At 43.3% G+C, this 18,413-nt stretch overlaps 1 non-coding gene across 1 annotated transcript; it reads right to left on the bottom strand.

Moving 5' to 3' along the window:
* Positions 1–4,875: 4,875 nt before the first annotated feature.
* Positions 4,876–4,948, bottom strand: TRNAT-UGU. The gene has a single exon. It is a non-coding gene; the product is annotated as a tRNA-Thr (tRNA).
* Positions 4,949–18,413: the final 13,465 nt, after the last annotated feature.

Here is an 18,413-nt window from a genome sequence, read left to right on the forward strand (position 1 = left end):
ATTATATGGATTTCTGCACAAATTGATCATAAAATGTGATCTGATCTTCATCTAAGTCACAACAATAGACAATCACAGTCTGCTTAAACTAATAACACACCCAAAAATTTTATGTTACCATGTTTTTATTGAACACACCATATAAACATTCACAGTGCAGGTGGAAAAAGTATGTGAACCCCTAGACTAATGACATCTGCAAGAGCTAATTGGAGTGAGGTGTCAGCCAACTGGAGTCCAATCAATGAGATGAGATTGGAGGTGTTGGTTACAGCTGCCCTGCCCTATAAAAAACACACACCAGTTCTGGGTTTGCTTTTCACAAGAAGCATTGTCTCATGTGAATGATGCCTCGCACAAAAGAGCTCTCAGAAGAAATACGATTAAGAATTGTTGACTTGCATAAAGCTGGAAAGGGTTATAAAAGTATCTCCAAAAGCCTTGCTGTTTATCAGTCCACGGTAAGACAAATTGTCTATAAATGGAGAAAGTTCTGCACTGCTGCTACTCTCCCTAGGAGTGGCCATCCTGTAAAAATGACTGCAAGTGCACAGCGCAGACTGCTCAATGAGGTGAAGAAGAATCCTAGAGTGTCAGCTAAAGACTTACAAAAGTCTCTGGCATATGTTAACATCCCTGTTAGCGAATCTACAATAGGTAAAACACTAAACAAGAATGGATTTCATGGGAGGATACCACAGAGGAAGCCACTGCTGTCCAAGAAAAACATTGCTGCACGTTTACAATTTGCACAAGAGCACCTGGATGTTCTACAGCAGTACTGGCAAAATATTCTGTGGACAGATAAAACCAAAGTTGAGTTGTTTGGAAGAAACACACAACACTATGTGTGGAGAAAAAGAGGCACAGCACACCAACATCAAAACCTCATCCCAACTGTGAAGTATGGTGGTGGGGGCATCATGGTTTGGGGCTGCTTTGCTGCGTCAGGGCCTGGACGGATTGCTATCATTAAAGGAAAAATGAATTTGCAAATTTATCAAGACATTTTGCAGGAGAACTTAAGGCCATCTGTCCACCAGCTGAAGCTCAACAGAAGATGGGTGTTGCAACAGGACAACGACCCAAAGCATAGAAGTAAATCAACAACAGAATGGCTTAAACAGAAGAAAATACACCTTCTGAAGTGGCCCAGTCAGAGTCCTGACCTCAACCCGATTGAGATGCTGTGGCATGACCTCAAGAAACTGATTCACACCAGACATCCCAAGAATATTGCTGAACTGAAACAGTTCTTTAAAGAGGAATGGTCAAGAATTACTCCTGACCGTTGTGCACGTCTGATCTGCAACTATAGGAAATGTTTGGTTGAAGTTATTTATGCCAAAGGAGGTTCAACCAGTTATTAAATCCAAGGGTTCACATACTTTTTCCACCTGCACTGTGAATGTTTACATGGTGTGTTCAATAAAAACATGGTAACATTTAATTCTTTGTGTTTTATTAGTTTAAGCAGACTGTGACTGTCTATTGTTGTGACTTAGATGAAGATCAGATCACATTTTATGACCAATTTGTGCAGAAATCCATATCATTCCAAAGGGTTCACATACTTTTTCTTGCAACTGTATGTGAGTTAATTATTATTATTTTTTTTTTACACTATGCTGTTGCCCAGAATGGGGAAGGGGGGGAGAGGAGCACTATGGCGGCATCTACTAGGGGACATTATAGTGGCACACATGGGGGGGAGAGGAGCACTATGGGGGCATCTCCTAGGGGCATTATACTGGCACAGATGGGGGAGAGGAGCACTATGGAGCATCTACTAGGGGGCATTATACTGGCACACATGGGGGGAGAGGAGCACTATGGGGGCATCTACTAGGGGGCGTTATACTGGCACACATCGGGGGAAAGGAGCACTATGGGGGCATCTACTAGGGGGGCGTTATACTGGCACGCAAGGGGGGAGAGGAGCACTATGGAGGCATCTACTAGGGGGCATTATACTGGCACACATGGGGGAGAGGAGCACTATGGAGGCATCTACTAGGGGGCATAATTTACTGCCACACATGGGGGGAGAGGAACATTATGGAGGCATCTACTAGGGGGCATTATTTACTGGAACAGATGGGAGGGAGCACTATTGGGGCATCTACAAGGGGTCTTTATTTACTGGCACACATGGGAGGGAGGAGCACTATTGGGGCATCTACTAGGGGGCATTATTTACCGGCACACATGGGGGAAAGGAGCACTATGGGAGCATCTACTGGGAGCCCTATATATAAGAATTATACTGACACTATGGCGGAGAGAGGATCCATAAGAGGGCATCTACTAGGGGCCCTATATATTGGAATTATATACTGTCACACATGGGGGGCACTATGGAGAAGTGGGGGAGAGGAGCACTATGGAGGCATCTACTAGGGGGCATTATACTGGCACACATGGGGGAGAGGAGCACTATGGAGGCATCTACTAGGGGGCATAATTTACTGCCACACATGGGGGGAGAGGAACATTATGGAGGCATCTACTAGGGGGCATTATTTACTGGAACAGATGGGAGGGAGCACTATTGGGGCATCTACAAGGGGGCTTTATTTACTGGCACACATGGGAGGGAGGAGCACTATTGGGGCATCATTTACCGGCACACATGGGGGAAAGGAGCACTATGGGAGCATCTACTGGGAGCCCTATATATAAGAATTATACTGACACTATGGCGGAGAGAGGATCCATAAGAGGGCATCTACTAGGGGCCCTATATATTGGAATTATATACTGTCACACATGGGGGGCACTATGGAGAAGTGGGGGAGAGGAGCACTATGGGGGCATCTGTTGGGGGGCATTAAATAGGAGCATTTTATACTGGCACAAACTATATGTGCAATATGGGGGTGGGGATGAGTACCATAGTGGCATTTTATACTGGCATTTTATACTGGCATGCATTATATGGGCACTATGGGGAAGGGGGGAGAGGAACATTATCGGGGCATCTACTTGGGGCACTCTATAGGGACATTTTATACTGACACAATATGTCAGGCACCATGGAACGGGGGGAGGAGCACTATGGGGGCATCTACTGGGGGCACTGTACTGCTGCAAAATTATGGGGCACTATAGGGACATTAGCTTAACTGGGGGCACTAAGAGGGTTTTTTTGGAGCACACAGTAGGGGCATTGACACACATTATGGGGGCACTATAGGGACATTGGATCTACTAGGGGCACTAAGAGGAGGTATTTTTTTACTGCCACACAACAGGGCATTTTTTTGTATAATTTTTTTGGGGGACAATATGTTTATTAGTGTCAGGGACAATATTTGCTGGGCTTAGTTATTTTTTAGGGCACTGGGTGCCAATAATTATTGTAGGAGCACTATCTGGTACTGGTATTTACAGGGGGATTATCTGTTTCCGCAGTATAGTATTGGGGAGCACAGCAGGCACAGGATGTGTTCAGAAGGTTGGAGGATGTTGGAAAAGTAGGAAACTGTCTGTCTGTCAAACTCTGCAGAGAGAAGAGACGGCTCGAAGGAATCATCATGGTGGTCTGGTCTGAAAGGAGAAGATGAGGAAAGAGAAGATCTAAGAAGACGTCACTGGATGTAATAGGTATGTGGCGCTGTATTAGGCTACTTTCACATCTGTGTTAGTGATTCTGGCAGGCTCTTCCAGCTGAGAACAGCCTGCCGGAATTCACTGGATCCAGCACTGCTGGATTCAGACGGAATGCCCACCGGGCCCATTAACTATAATGGGGTACGGTAGAGATCGGGACACAATCTGGCAAACATGCAGAGAATCAGCGCTGTATGCTGTGGTTTGTGTCCAGACGGATCGTAGTGCCGTGGGTGTGAAAGTAGCCTCACCTTGTATGTTTTGTATTGCTGTATGTAATATTAGGAGGGAATAGGTTAGGTTGAGAATTTGGCATGGGGAGTGGAGGGGCCCAGGCACATTCTTTGCACAGGGGTCCTCTGCTGTCTGTGTCCGCCCCTGGCACAACATTGAGCCATAAGCATAGATGCTCCAGAATTGTTATAACAAGTAGTTAAAGGGGTATTCCCATCTCAGACAATGGGGGCTTATCGCTAGGATATGCCCCCAATGTCTGATAGGTGTGGATGCCACCGCTAGGACCCACACCTACAACGAGAACGAAGCGGGGAACGGGGTCCGTCCACCACTAAGCGCTGCTCCCATAGAAGTGAATGGGAGCGCACCACCCATGGGGCAGACGGCAACTTTCGTCGCCCCATAGAAATGAACGAAGAGCGGCTGCACATGCGCCCTCCGTTCATTTCCCCGCTCCGGTCTCATTGTAGGTGCGGGTCCCAGAGGTGGGACCCGCACCTATCAGACAATGGGGGCATATCCTAGCGATATGCCCCCATTGTCTGAGATGGGAAAACCCCTTTAATAAACCAGACATGTCAGGAGAGGTGACAGGTTCTTTTTAAAACCTCTTGGGGTTTTTTAAATATATTCTGCCCTGCATTTACCACCGCCACACTATTCTGTATGCTGCAACTGCACAAGAATAAAGTTGTGGTTATGCAAGAGATAACCAGCAGAGGGCAGTATCTGCTCTAAAGGAAAGCTTGCTTGTACGTGAAACCCCAGATGCATTGATTTGTGCCCCCAGAACAGTAAAAGAACCAACTCATGACATATATGCCATCATCCACCCATCTACCCCCATCATCTCATTTATCATTCATCTCTCTATCTATCCTGAATTATGTGTAAACAGACCTGTCATATTCACATGATAACGGAAAGCATATTTCATTATAAAATTGCGCTAAAATGATCTTTGCTTACTAAATGGAATAAGTAATAGTACAAAAATTGACAAAAATAAAATAAAATAAATCTTGTAGGCCCCAGCGAGATTTGAACTCGCGACCCCTGGTTTACAAGACCAGTGCTCTAACCCCTGAGCTATGGAGCCATCTGCTGTTACAAACGGAATCTCATTCACTTGTAGGCAAACCAGTCTCTAGCGCCTGCTGACGTAACGTGTGCTGGGAGAAGTCCGCGTATGCCTCCATTATACACCAAGGAAACTTGTATCCAGTACTGGTCTCTGGTATTAGGGTCCACATTATAATATATATATATATATATATATATATATATATATATATATATATATATATATATATATATATATATATATATATATATATAAATGTGTGAAGACAATACTGCCGGTCAGTGGTGCCAGCGCTTGCTGTAAACACCATCATTACGGTTAGTTATTATTTTTACAGTCTATTACTGTATTACCAGAACGCATGTCATTTACATATTACCCTGCCGGTATACATCTCGCGGCTGCTTCAAAGCCACGTGACTGTGTGACGTCACAAGGTCCTTACGACGCATGGGTTTTAGACACAACTGGGCTTCATAGGCAACCATTGCGCATGCGTATACCTAGGTAGAGGTGTGTGGAGATTACCGAAGGACCCCTGGAGAGATGTAATTGGCGGGAGTCTGGGTCTCAGCATCATGAGGCGATGTAACCGTATAATGAGAGGTTGTCGCCAACCATACAATTAAAGAAAATAAACCTGGTTCCACCTTCTTCCCCCATGCGTGTCCAAATCAATTATGAGTAATGATAGGGATGAAAAATGACAGAGTTGTGGTGTGGAAACTAACAACACCTCAGGGATTGCACCAGTTATAAGCAGCTCTAGGGAAGCGTTTCTCTCACAGCAGATGTGAATAATTTGCAAGCGTATAATGTATGTTATTGGGATATAATAGCCATAATTATCTTTGACACATTGGATACATTGGACACATTGGATACATGATGTATGGGAACAAAAGTGCAATTTTAGCTTCTGTCACTATTACTCAATCATATACATGGTGCCATCAGCTCCTGCATGGGGTGGCACGTAGTGTCGCCATCGCGCCTGCACTAATCCGCGTGTCATGGGTAGAGGTATTTCTTTTGGAGGGACAGCCCCTATTTTTTACCCAAGTCCCCTTGTCCCTCTTTGCTCCATAAATGTCCCTCTTTTGGATCTGAGGTACAGATTTTTATTATTACATTTACAATAGAGATCCAGAACGTGTTTGGCTGGTTTCCCAGAACCCTCCTTGCTTATTATTTCATTATTTGATCCAATTTGAATTTTAAGAATTTCTATATTCACATAAATTTTGCATTATTTCATAAATAACTATATAAGAGAGAAGTGTATAGATATGCAGGAAAAATTGATCTTTCACACAATAAATCATAAGTGTCCCTCTTTCAACGTCCAAAAAGTTGGGAGGTATGGTCTCACACTGTGTGGGGCATCGTAGTGTATGGGAGGGCACATTTTACCACGTCGGGGTCACTAAGGCTCTAAAGGGGTATCTTTACCAAGTAGGGGGACTCTGTGTGATAGGGCATATATATGGACAGGAATTGGTGGGTTTAACCTGTTACGGACACAGGTACGCCCTGTGTATTTCCGATCACCGCCACGCGGCAGGTGGTGATCGGAACTGGGTGCTTGTTGAAATCAATCAGCAGGCACCCTGGGACAATGCCGAGGGGGGTCCTGTTAACCCCCCCCCCCCCCCGTATCGGCGATCGCTGCAAACCGCTGGTCAATTCAGACCTGCGGTTTGCAGCGCTTTCAGAAGTTTCTGATCCCCACAGTACATTATATAATGTACTGTATTATACAGACATCAGACCCACTGGATCTTCAAGAACCAAGTAAGTCTGGGTAAAAAAAAAAGTAAAAATAAAAAAACACATTTATCACTGATTAAAAATAAAATGCACTACACATATTAGGTATTGCCGCGTCCGTAATAACCTGCTCTATAAAAATATCACATGACCTAACCCCTCAGATGAATACCGTTAAAAAAAAACAACGGTGTAAAAAAAGCTATTTTTTGTCACCTTACATCACAAAAAGTGTAATAGCAAGCGATCAAAGTCATACGCACCCCAAAATAGTGCCAATGAAACCGTCATCTCATCCTGCAAAAATCATACCCTACCCAAGATAATCGCCCAAAAACTGAAAAAACTATGGCTCTCGGACTATGGAGACACTAAAACATGATTTTATTTGTTTCAAAAATGAAATAATTGTGTAAAACGTACATAAATAAATAAAAAAGTAGACATATTAGGTATCGCCGCGTCCGTAATAACCTGCTCTATAAAAATACCACATGATCTAACCTGTCAGATGAATGTTGTAAATAACAAAAAATAAAAACGGTGCCAAAACAGCTATTTCTTGTTACCTTGCCTCACAAAAAGTGTAATATAGAGCAACCAAAAATCATATGTACCCTAAAATAGTACCAACAAAACTGCCACCCTATCCCGTAGTTTCCAAAATGGGGTCACTTTTTGGGAGTTTCTACTCTAGGGGTGCATCAGGGGGGCTTCAAATGGGACATGGTGTCAAAAAACCAGTTTAGCAAAATTTTCCTTCCAAAAACTGTATGGCATTCCTTTCCTTCTTCGCCCTGCCGTGTGCCCGAACTACAGAATCAGGGCCATAAATATTGAGTTTTGTTTGGCTGTTAACCCTTGCTTTGTAACTGGAAAACAATTATTAAAATGGAAAATCTGCCAAAAAAGTGAAATTTTAAAATTTTATCTCTATTTTCCATTAATTCTTGTGGAACACCTAAAGGGTTAACAAAGTTTGTAAAATCAGTTTTGTATACCTTGAGGGGTATAGTTTCTAAAATGGGGTCACTTTTTTGGAGTTTCTACTCTAGGGGTGCATCAGGGGGGCTTCAAATGGGACATTGTGTCAAAAAAACAGTCCAGCAAAATCTGCCTTCCAAAAACCGTATGTCATTCCTTTCCTTCTGCGCCTTGCCATGTGCCCGTACAGCAATTTACGACCACATATGGGGTGTTTCTGTAAACTACAGAATCAGGGCCATTTTGCTTTGTTACTGGGAAAAATAGATTAAAATGGAAAATTTGCCAAAAAATCTAAATTCTGAAATTTTATCTCCATTTGCCATTAACTCTTGTGGAACACCTAAAGGGCTAATGACGTTTGTAAAATCAGTTTTGAATACCTTGAGGGGTGTAGTTTCTAGAATGGGGTCTGAACTGGTCCTTTAAAAAGTGTTTTTTTGAAAATTTCTGAAAAATTTCAAGATTTGCTTCTAAACTTCTAAGCCTTGTAACATCCCCAAAAAATAAAATGGCATTCCCAAAATGATCCAAACATGAAGTATACTTATGGGGAATGTAAAGTAATAACTATTTTTGGAAGTATTACTATGTATTGTAGAGAAATTGAAACGTGGAAATTTGAAAATTTTTCCAAATTTTTGGTGAATTTGGTATTTTTTTTATAAATAAAAATTAATTTTTTTTTTACTCCATTTTACCAGTATCATGAAGTACAATATGTGACGAAAAAACAATCTCAGAATGGCCTGGATAAGTAAAAGCGTTTTAAAGTTATTATTTTTTGCAAAAAATGGCCTGGTCCTTAAGGTGAAAATGAGCCCGGTCCTTAAGGGGTTAAAGGGAACCTGTCATCAACTTTATGCTGACCGTAATGAGGGCAGTATAAAGTAGTGACAGAAATGCTAATTTCAACGGTGTGTCACACATCAGCTAAAAGTAAGCGGTTGCCGAAAACCAGCATCATAATCATTGCAGCCCAGGCCTTAAAAAGAGTCAAATCTACCTGAGAAGAGTCCTGGTTATTCGTGAATTCCCTGCTGATAACTGACAGTCTTCTACCGAGTTTTCCTTCTAGGAAAAAACTGCCAATCATCAGCAGATAGGTCGGGGAGAGCAGGACCCTTCTCAGGTAGATTTGACTCCTTTCACGGCCTGGGCTGCAATGATTATGATGCTGGTTCTCGGCAACCACTTACTTTTAGCTGAAATCAGCATTTTTGTCATTACTTTATACTGCCCTCAGTACGGTCAGCATAAAGTTGATGACAGGTTCCCTTTAAAAGCATAGCTTAAAGGGGTTGTCTCACCTTATAAAATGGCTCCCAGAATGTCCACCCTGTCAATAGAAGCCACTTTCTAATATAGGTCCTTTAGCCAAACGTCTTAATTTCTTAATTATTCAACCCTTGTATTCATTGCTTGTTGTCAGGGTTTACGACCATCCGTGCAATCGAGCTGTAGTGGCTGTGCTTGCACCCCGCAGACATGCCTCCGTCCTCCATAGTGGCAGGGATCACGGGAGCGCACATAGGCACGCAGACACACCAGCTCCCGTCCTGGCCACCTCACATCAGCATTTGTGTTCTGTGTATAACTGCCTCAGTACATGCGCTGAATGCGCTGAGTCTCTATGAAGAAATTCAGAGCATTAATGCTGCAATTCTTATTTTGTCCACCAGATGGCAGGCCAACATAAGAAATTATCAAAATGCAAAGAAATTGTCATTTTTTAAATCCCTTATAGGTCAAAATTAAAAATAATTTATAAGGTCATTTATGAGCCTTAAAGGGGTTGTCCGTGTTCAAAGCTGAACCCGGGCATATCCCCATTTTCACTCAGGCAGCCCCCCTGACTTGAGCATTGGAACAGTTCATGCTCCGATGCTCTCCTTTGCCCTGCGCTAAATCGCGCAGGACAAAGGCATTTCTCGCTCGCTATCATAGGGGACACAGGACTGTGGACCATGGGTATCGCTTGCTGCTGCCGCCACTAGGAGGCGACACTAGGCTAGAACTGTTAAGTCCTCCCCTGCAAGCTATACCCCCTCCAGCCAGGAGAGAGCATATCAGTTTTAGCTTAGTGTCCATAGGAGGCAGACCTCCCTGCCTTAAAGGGATTCTGTCACCTCCCCTAACCCAAAATCGGATTTTAAAGCAGTCATGCAGCACAGCTTACCTTGAATCGGCTGTGCTCTTCTATCTTGTAATCCGTCCAGTAGTTTATGAGAAAAACGACTTTTATGATTATGTAAATTAGCCCTGAAGGTGCCCAGAGGAGCGTTTTATTCCCCTTAGTGTGCCCAGTAACGCCCCTCTTACAGTGCCCAAAACGCCTTCCTTCCGACTGCCTAACCGCCCACAGCCTCTCATCCCTCTCCTCCCCCTCCCTCACGGCCAAACAAACTCTCGCGCAGGCGCAGTACCCACTGAGGGCTGCGCCAGTGCGATCTTTAGGAGACTGAGGGCAGGAGCTTCATCCTCGTCACTGGGCATGCGCCGAGCCCAGTGACGTCCAATGCTCGCTCTTCCCTCAGTCAGCCTGGGAGGAAGCACAGAGGATTGCCGATCGGCTGCTGCACCCTGCGTTTTCTCCAGCCTGCCTGCCTGCCAGAGTGAAGCCAGACAGCGATTTCTTTCCCCACCCTCCCTCCTGGAAACAAATCATTATTACTGGGCTCGGCGCATGCCCAGTGACGAGGATGAAGCTCCTGCCCTCAGTCTCCTGCAGATCGCACTGGCGCAGCCCTCAGTGGGTACTGCGCCTGCGCGAGAGTTCGTTCGGCCGAGGGGGAGGAGAGGGATGAGAGGCTGTGGGCGGTTAGGCAGTCGGAAGGAAGGCGTTTTGGCGCCCCTTGGCCTTGAAGGGCCCGGTTAAGACCTTTCTTCAGGGGGTGGCTCACACGTCCCCACGTATCGTCATCCTGTCCCCGCGTGGGACTTAAACCTTGTACTGGGGGCACTACAATCGGCCCCCTTTGAGCCTCTCCACTCAGTGTCGCCCCGTTTGCTCTCCTGGAAGCTGACATTCCTAGTGGCCATCATGTCAATTAGGCAGGTTTCGGAATTAGCAGCGCTTTCTTGTAAGGAGCCCTTTCTAATTCTGCACCAGTACAAGGTGGTTCTTTTCAGCCGAAGGTAGTCTCGGCCTTTCATCTTAACTTGTTCTCCCTTCGTTTTGCCCTTCATCACATCCTCGAGAGCGTGCTCTCCATTGGCTTGACATGGTGCGGGGACTGAAGATTTATTTATCCGTCAAAAGCTCCTTCCGGCATACGGCCTTGTTCGTCATTCCTGAAGGCCCTCGCAAGGGCTTGGCGGCCTCCAAGGTGACGATCGCTAGGTGGATTCATTCGACCATCACCGAGGCACAAGGTTCCGCCCCTCAGCGTCGCGGCTCATTCAACCAGGGCGGTTGGCGCTTCTTGGGCTCACCGGGCTTCGGCTCCCCAACTGTGCAAGGCGGCGACTTGGTCCTCCTTGCACACGTTCACCAAGTTCTACCAGGTGCACTCTTTTGCATCGGTGGATGCTGCCTTGGGCTGCAAGGTCTTGCAGGCGGCAGTGTCCTGAGCTTCTATGAGGGTGTTTTTTCCATGGGTGTGGGCTCTTCCCTCCCCGTGGACTGCTTTGGGACATCCCACGGTCCTGTGTCCCCCAATGATAACTAGCGAGAAAACGAGATTTTTGTGGACTCACCTGTAAAATCTCTTTCTCACTGAGCTTTCATTGGGGGACACAGCACCCACCCAGTATGGATACAGTCAGATCCATAAATATTGGGACATCAACACAATTCTAAGATTTTTGGCTCTATACACCACCACAATGGATTTGAAATGAAACAAACTAGATGTGCTTTAACTGCAGACTGTCAGCTTAAATTTGAGGGTATTTACATCCAAATCAGGTGAACGGTGTAGGAATTACAACTGTTTGCATATGTGCCTCCCACTTGTTACGGGACCAAAAATAATAGGACAATTGGCTTTTCAGCTGTTCCATGGCCAGGTGTGTGTTATTCCCTCATTATCCCAATTACCATGAGCAGATTAAAGGTCCAGAGTTCATTTCAAGTGTGCTTTTTTTCATTTGGAATCTGTTGCTGTCAACTCTCAAGATGAGATCCAAAGAGATGTCACTATCAGTGAAGCAAGCCATCATTAGGCTGAAAAAACAAAACAAACCCATCAGAGTGATAGCAAAAACATTTGTCGTGGTCAAAACAACTGTTTGGAACATTCTTAAAAAGAAGAGACGCACCGGTGAGCTCAGCAACACCAAAAGACCCGGAAGACCAAGGAAAACAACTGTGGTGGATGACCGAAGAATTCTTTCCCTGGTGAAGAAAACACCCTTCACAACAGTTGGCCAGATCAAGAACACTCTCCAGGAGGTAGGTGTATGTGTGTCAAAGTCAACAATCAAAAGAAGACTTCACCAGAGTCAATACAGAGGGTTCACCACAAGATGTAAAACATTGGTGAGCCTCAAAAACAGGAAGGCCAGATTAGAGTTTGCCAACCATCTAAAAAAGCTTTCACAGTTCTGGAACAACATCCTATGGACAGATGAGACCAAGATCAACTTGTACTAGAGTGATGGGAAGAGAAGAGTGTGGAGAAGGAAAGGAACTGCTCATTATCCTAAGCATACCACCTCATCAATGAAGCATGGTGGTGGTAGTGTGATGACGTGGGCATGTATAGCTGCCAATAGAACTGGTTCTCTAATATTTATTGATGATGTGACTGCTGACAAAAACAGCAGGATGAATTCTGAAGTGTTTCGGGCAATATTAACTGCTCATATTCAGCCAAATGCTTCAGAACTCATTGGACGGCGCTTCACAGTGCAGATGGACAATGACCCAAAGCATACTGCAAAAGCAACCAAAGAGTTTTTTAAGGGAAAGAAGTGGAATGTTATGCAATGTCCAATTCAATAATCTGACCTAAATCTGATTAAGCATGCATTTCACTTGCTGAAGACAAAACTGAAGGGAAAATGCCCCAAGAACAAACAGGAACTGAAAACAGTTGCAGTAGAGGCCTGGCAGAGCATCACCAGGGATGAAACCCAGCGTCTGGTGATGTCTATGCGTTCCAGACTTCAGGCTGTAATTGACTGCAAAGGATTTGCTTCCAAGTATTAAAAAGGGAAAGTTTGATTTATAATTATTATTCTGTCCCATTACTTTTGGTCCCTTAACACGTGGGAGGCACATATGCAAACTGTTGTAATTCCTACATCGTTCACCTGATTTGGATGTAAATACCCTCAAATTAAAGCGAACAGTCTGCAGTTAAAGCACATCTAGTTCGTTTCATTTCAAATCCATTGTGGTGGTGTATAGAGCCAAAAATCTTAGAATTGTGTCGATTTCCCAATATTTATGGACCTGACTGTATTTCCTTTTGACGCTAATGTTTAGCGATGGGTTTGCCAGGTGCATCCTCAGTTTGGTTCGGACCACTGGCATTTGTTGCGTATTTTTATTCTTCTTGTTTCGGTTTCTCTCTCCTACTCCTACTGCTTGGGCACAAACTGATATGCTCTCTCCTGGCTGGAGGGGGTATAGCCTGAAGGGGAGGAGTTAACAGTTCTAGCCTAGTGTCACCTCCTAGTGGCAGCAGCAAGCTATACCCACGGTCCTGTGTCCCCAATGAAAACTCAGCGAGAAAAAGATTTTACAGGTGAGTCCACAAGAATCTTGTTTTTTAGGAGTTCCGGTGACGTAACGGGGCTCTCCATGGAGCTGCCAAGAAGCCCAGTGACGTCACCGGCACTGATGGGAGGGCTTTTGCGCAGCCCTAGCCAGTAAAACGCCTAGGGCAGCACTAAAGCCCATCCATCAGAGCCGGTGATGTCACCGAACACACTGCCGGGCGGAAGCGATCTAGCGCAGGGCAAGGGAGCGCATCGGAGCATGAGATGCTCCGATGCTAGCCTCAGGGGGGCTGCCTGGGTGAAAATAAGGGTTTGTCCGGGTTTAGCTCTGAACCCAGACAACCCCTTTAAAATGATGATAAAAAAAAATTTAAGTAAAAAAATATATTTAAAAAAATATATATAAAAGTTTAAATCACCCCCCTTTCCGTATAATTAAAAAAATACATAAATAACAATAAATATAAACATCCTGATCCACGATCAAAAACGCCCATAATATTAAAATCGAAAAAAAAAAATCCAATATGGCGAATGGCGTAACGGAAAAAAGGGTCAAAATGGACGATTTGCCATTTTTTCATTGTTTCTCTTACCCAAAAAAATTTAATAAAATGTGATCCAAAAGTCATGCACACTCCAAAATGGTATCACTAATAACTATGACCTGTCCCGCAAAAAATGAGCCCCTAAACAGCTCAGTAGACATAAGTATAAAAAAGTTATGGGCGTCAGAATATGGTGATGTAAAAAAAAGAAAGAAAATTTCTCAAAGTTTAAATGTATTTTTACACTATTATGGGGTATCGTTGTAATCGTACTGACCCAGAGAATGAAGGGCATTGGTTATTTTTGCCGTAAACAAAACGCCGCGGGAACAAAATCAGTTTTTTTCCAATTCCACCCCATTTGGAATTTTTTGCCCATTTCCCACTACATTTTATGCCATAATTAATGGTGGCATTAGAAAGTACAACTTGTCCCGCAAAAAATAAGCCCTCATACAGCTACAGCTGTGACTGGAAATATAAAAAATGTATGGCTCACAGAAAATAGGGAAGAAAAATGAAAACGCAAAAACGAAAACAAAAACTCTGGTAGCCAATTATTCAATAATAATAAGGTAATTGGTTTGAAAGTGACTAACATCATAGTAGTGTAAGGGCACCAGGCGCAAATACGGCCATACATGTGCCTTATTTATGATGTGGTGCACGCTTTATCATAAATTAGACGAATCTTATGGCAGCTCAAGGGGGTAACTTAGACCGGCGTAAAATGCTGGTTTTAGTAAATGTGCCCCAATGAGAACAGCCGGCCTAGGGCTATTGCCAGTTTATTGCTTTATTCCTGTACTGCTAAAGTGTATATTACACTGTGAGATTTTCTGCCCGATAATCGCTAACGAGTGTTCCTATGAACGCTCATTACTGATCATCTGGCAGTCTGATACTGCCTCTAAATGCCCGATGAACAAGCAAACCAGTCCAGATCTTTCAGTATGCTGCATAACGGAAACGGGACTGATCTGTTTTGCAGCCCAGAGACTTCTATTATGAGGGAACAAATAACGGAATGCCTCTAAAGGCATTCCGTTATTCATCCCGTCATAGAACTGCGTTATGGTCCGTGGTAACAGAATCCATAACGCAATTCACCTTTTACCAACAAATGAAGTGTAAACGAAATTCATAAGTGGAAATTCGCTCATCTCTACTTATTATGTCTGCTGTGTGTACAGGTGAAACTCGAAAAATTTGAATATCGTGCAAAGTTCATTTATTTCAGTGATGCAACTTAAAAGATGAAACTAATATATGAGATAGACTCATTATATACAAAGCGAGATATTTCAAGCCTTTATTTTTTATTTTTTATACATTTCTTTATTAGTTTTTTCATTGTCAAATAATAGTATACCATCAAATACAGACATTGTTATATTCAATGACAAAGAGAACATAGTATATGCAAAATTTCTGGAAAGCTAACAGAAATGGAAAAAGTAAAGAAAGCCCCAAAGCTAAAAGAAAAATAATCCTCAACCCCCCCCCCCCCCCTCCCTTATTCAAACCCATATCTCAGCCTATCTTCACCCCTCCTCCCATAGGCACACTTATGACTAAAATCCTGTTTTGATCGACCTGATTTCAACTCACTTTCAATTTCCCCAACCCATCCTTCAGATCTTCAACCAAATACCAAGACGCCATTTTAAAAGGGGACATTATCTTTGGATATTCCAACTCCGAAACATACGCCAGGAGGAATCTCTTCCAAACCTGATATAATTTTTTACCCAAAATCTCTGTTATTTAGTGCTTCAAGCCACTCTAAATGAAATACGTGTCTCAGTTGGGTATCGTTTCACTAGTCGGGATTTCAGGTTTAAGCCACCACCGTAATAGACTTTGCTTGGCTATCATCAATAGCCTATGGCCCACCTGCGATAGAACCTTTGTCGATTCCCCACCCCCCCTCTTCTAGGATCTCTGATTCTTTATCAGTATGTATTATTGCAAGGGATGAAGTGATATTTCCTCTGAAGTTGCTAATTTGCCGAAGGATTTGACCCATCTGCGACCAAAACCTCTCCAAATTGAGACAACTCCATAAGCCATGAAACAAATCCGTCTTTGGCAATTGACATTTGGGTCATGCTGTCAATCTTTCAGAGTCCCCCCTCTGGCGCGGTAAATTAAATCCATATATTGCGTGATGCCATATTTTAATATGGGTTTCTCGCCATTTTTCATTAATGATCGCTTTGTACAAAGCCGAAAGACCTGAATATACATGCTTGGAAATTTCCTCTATTCCCAATATCTGACCCCACTTATTAAATATTTTCTTACGATCCTTAGACCTCCATCTGTCCCTTAACAATTGATAAAGCAGAGTTATTGTAGGTCTAGTCTTAATACTGAGAAAATAATCAAATTCATTTTGTTTTTACTCCTGAGAGAGGTCCCTAATAAGATTCCTACTATAATTCCTAATCTGCAAAAACGGGAGATAATTAGATCCCCTCAACCCCCATCTTTCCTGCAGCGTGGCCCAGTGGTTTTCTCCTTCTTTAAATAGATCCCCCATTTTCGTTATCCCTTTCTGTACCCATTTCTGAAAGAGTTTACTATTACTTCCCGGCTCAAAGCCAGGGTTATGTGTCAACGGTAGATGTTTGGAAATCTGATAAATGAAACTGTTTCCTCAGAATCTTCCATGTTAATATTGTATCTCTTAGTAACAGTGACCTTTTTATTGAGATCGGGAGCTTGGGTAGGCTAGTATGCATCAATGCTACCAGGTCCCAGGGCGCCGTCAGCTGTCTTTCTAGGAATAGATTTGAGTGGTATGACATTTTGTTGGTCCAATCCAGAATATGTCTGCTTATACACGTCACGTTATATCCTCGTACATCTGGGACATTCAATCCCCCATGCTCTTTCCTCAATTTTAGCTTTTCTAATGAGATTCTTGGTTTCTTCCCACTCCATAAAAAACTAATAAACCTGCTCTCTAGTAACTTAATGTCCGCATGTCGAAGTAGTAACGGGATAGTCTGTAGTGGATATAGGAGCCTAGACATACCCATCATTTTAATCAGATGACATCTCCCTGCCAGAGATAAAGGTAGATTCTTCCATCTGGTCAGGTCTGCTATTATTTTGGATATCAGCGGAGGGTAATTTAACTGATATAATGAATGAGGATGCTTCCCTATTTTAATACCTAAGTACGTAATATGGGAATCAGCTCGTGTAACAGAAAATCGAGACAACCACCGTAGGTGCCTATTTTTTTCCGACGATAATGTCAGAAGCTCACATTTAGATGTATTCACCTTGTTACCCGAGTAAGAGCCGAAGACCACCAGCGCCTCAAAGATTTTCTCCATGTGACTCTGTGGTTTAGCCAAAAAGAGGATTATATCATCAGCGAATAAAGCTATCTTCAGCTGTTTGTCTCCTATCATTATCCCTTCAAATAAGTCTGATTGGTTCATACTCCTTGCCAGGGGTTCCAATGCCAAGTTAAAAAGGAGGGGCGACAAAGGGCACCCCTGCCGTGTACCTTTCTGAAGATGAAAAGGCTTGGAAAGGAAGCCCTGAGTGTACACCCTCGCACTAGGGTTACTATACAACTTGGATAAGAACACCCTGAAGGGTCCACTAAAACCCATCTTATCCAGGACCGCTCCCAGCCATGCCCACCTAACATTATCAAATGCTTTCTCGGCGTCTAAAGTGAGCATGGCTGGGGTCTCTCCCTCTATTGGCTCGCGATAAACCCTATCTAGGACCGCCAATACTGTTCTAATGTTTGTCACTGCTGATCGTCCCTGGACGAATCCCACCTGCTCGGGGGCTATCAAGGCAGGCATCAATGTCGCTAGACGATCGACCATCAGCTTAGAAAGTATCTTTGTGTCTACATTAATAAGCGAGATGGGTCGATCAGAGCCCGGCATCTGGGGGTCTTTCCCTGCTTTAGGTAGAAACTTAATACAGGGAGTGCAGAATTATTAGGCAAGTTGTATTTTTGAGGATTAATTTTATTATTGAACAACAACCATGTTCTCAATGAACCCAAAAAACTCATTAATATCAAAGCTGAATATTTTTGGAAGTAGTTTTTAGTTTGTTTTTAGTTTTAGCTATTTTAGGGGGATATCTGTGTGTGCAGGTGACTATTACTGTGCATAATTATTAGGCAACTTAACAAAAAACAAATATATACCCATTTCAATTATTTATTTTTACCAGTGAAACCAATATAACATCTCAACATTCACAAATATACATTTCTGACATTCAAAAACAAAACAAAAACAAATCAGTGACCAATATAGCCACCTTTCTTTGCAAGGACACTCAAAAGCCTGCCATCCATGGATTCTGTCAGTGTTTTGATCTGTTCACCATCAACATTGCGTGCAGCAGCAACCACAGCCTCCCAGACACTGTTCAGAGAGGTGTACTGTTTTCCCTCCTTGTAAATCTCACATTTGATGATGGACCACAGGTTCTCAATGGGGTTCAGATCAGGTGAACAA

Source organism: Bufo bufo, chromosome 2, assembly GCF_905171765.1.
Source record: "Bufo bufo chromosome 2, aBufBuf1.1, whole genome shotgun sequence".
Classification (NCBI taxonomy): Eukaryota; Metazoa; Chordata; class Amphibia; order Anura; family Bufonidae; genus Bufo; species Bufo bufo.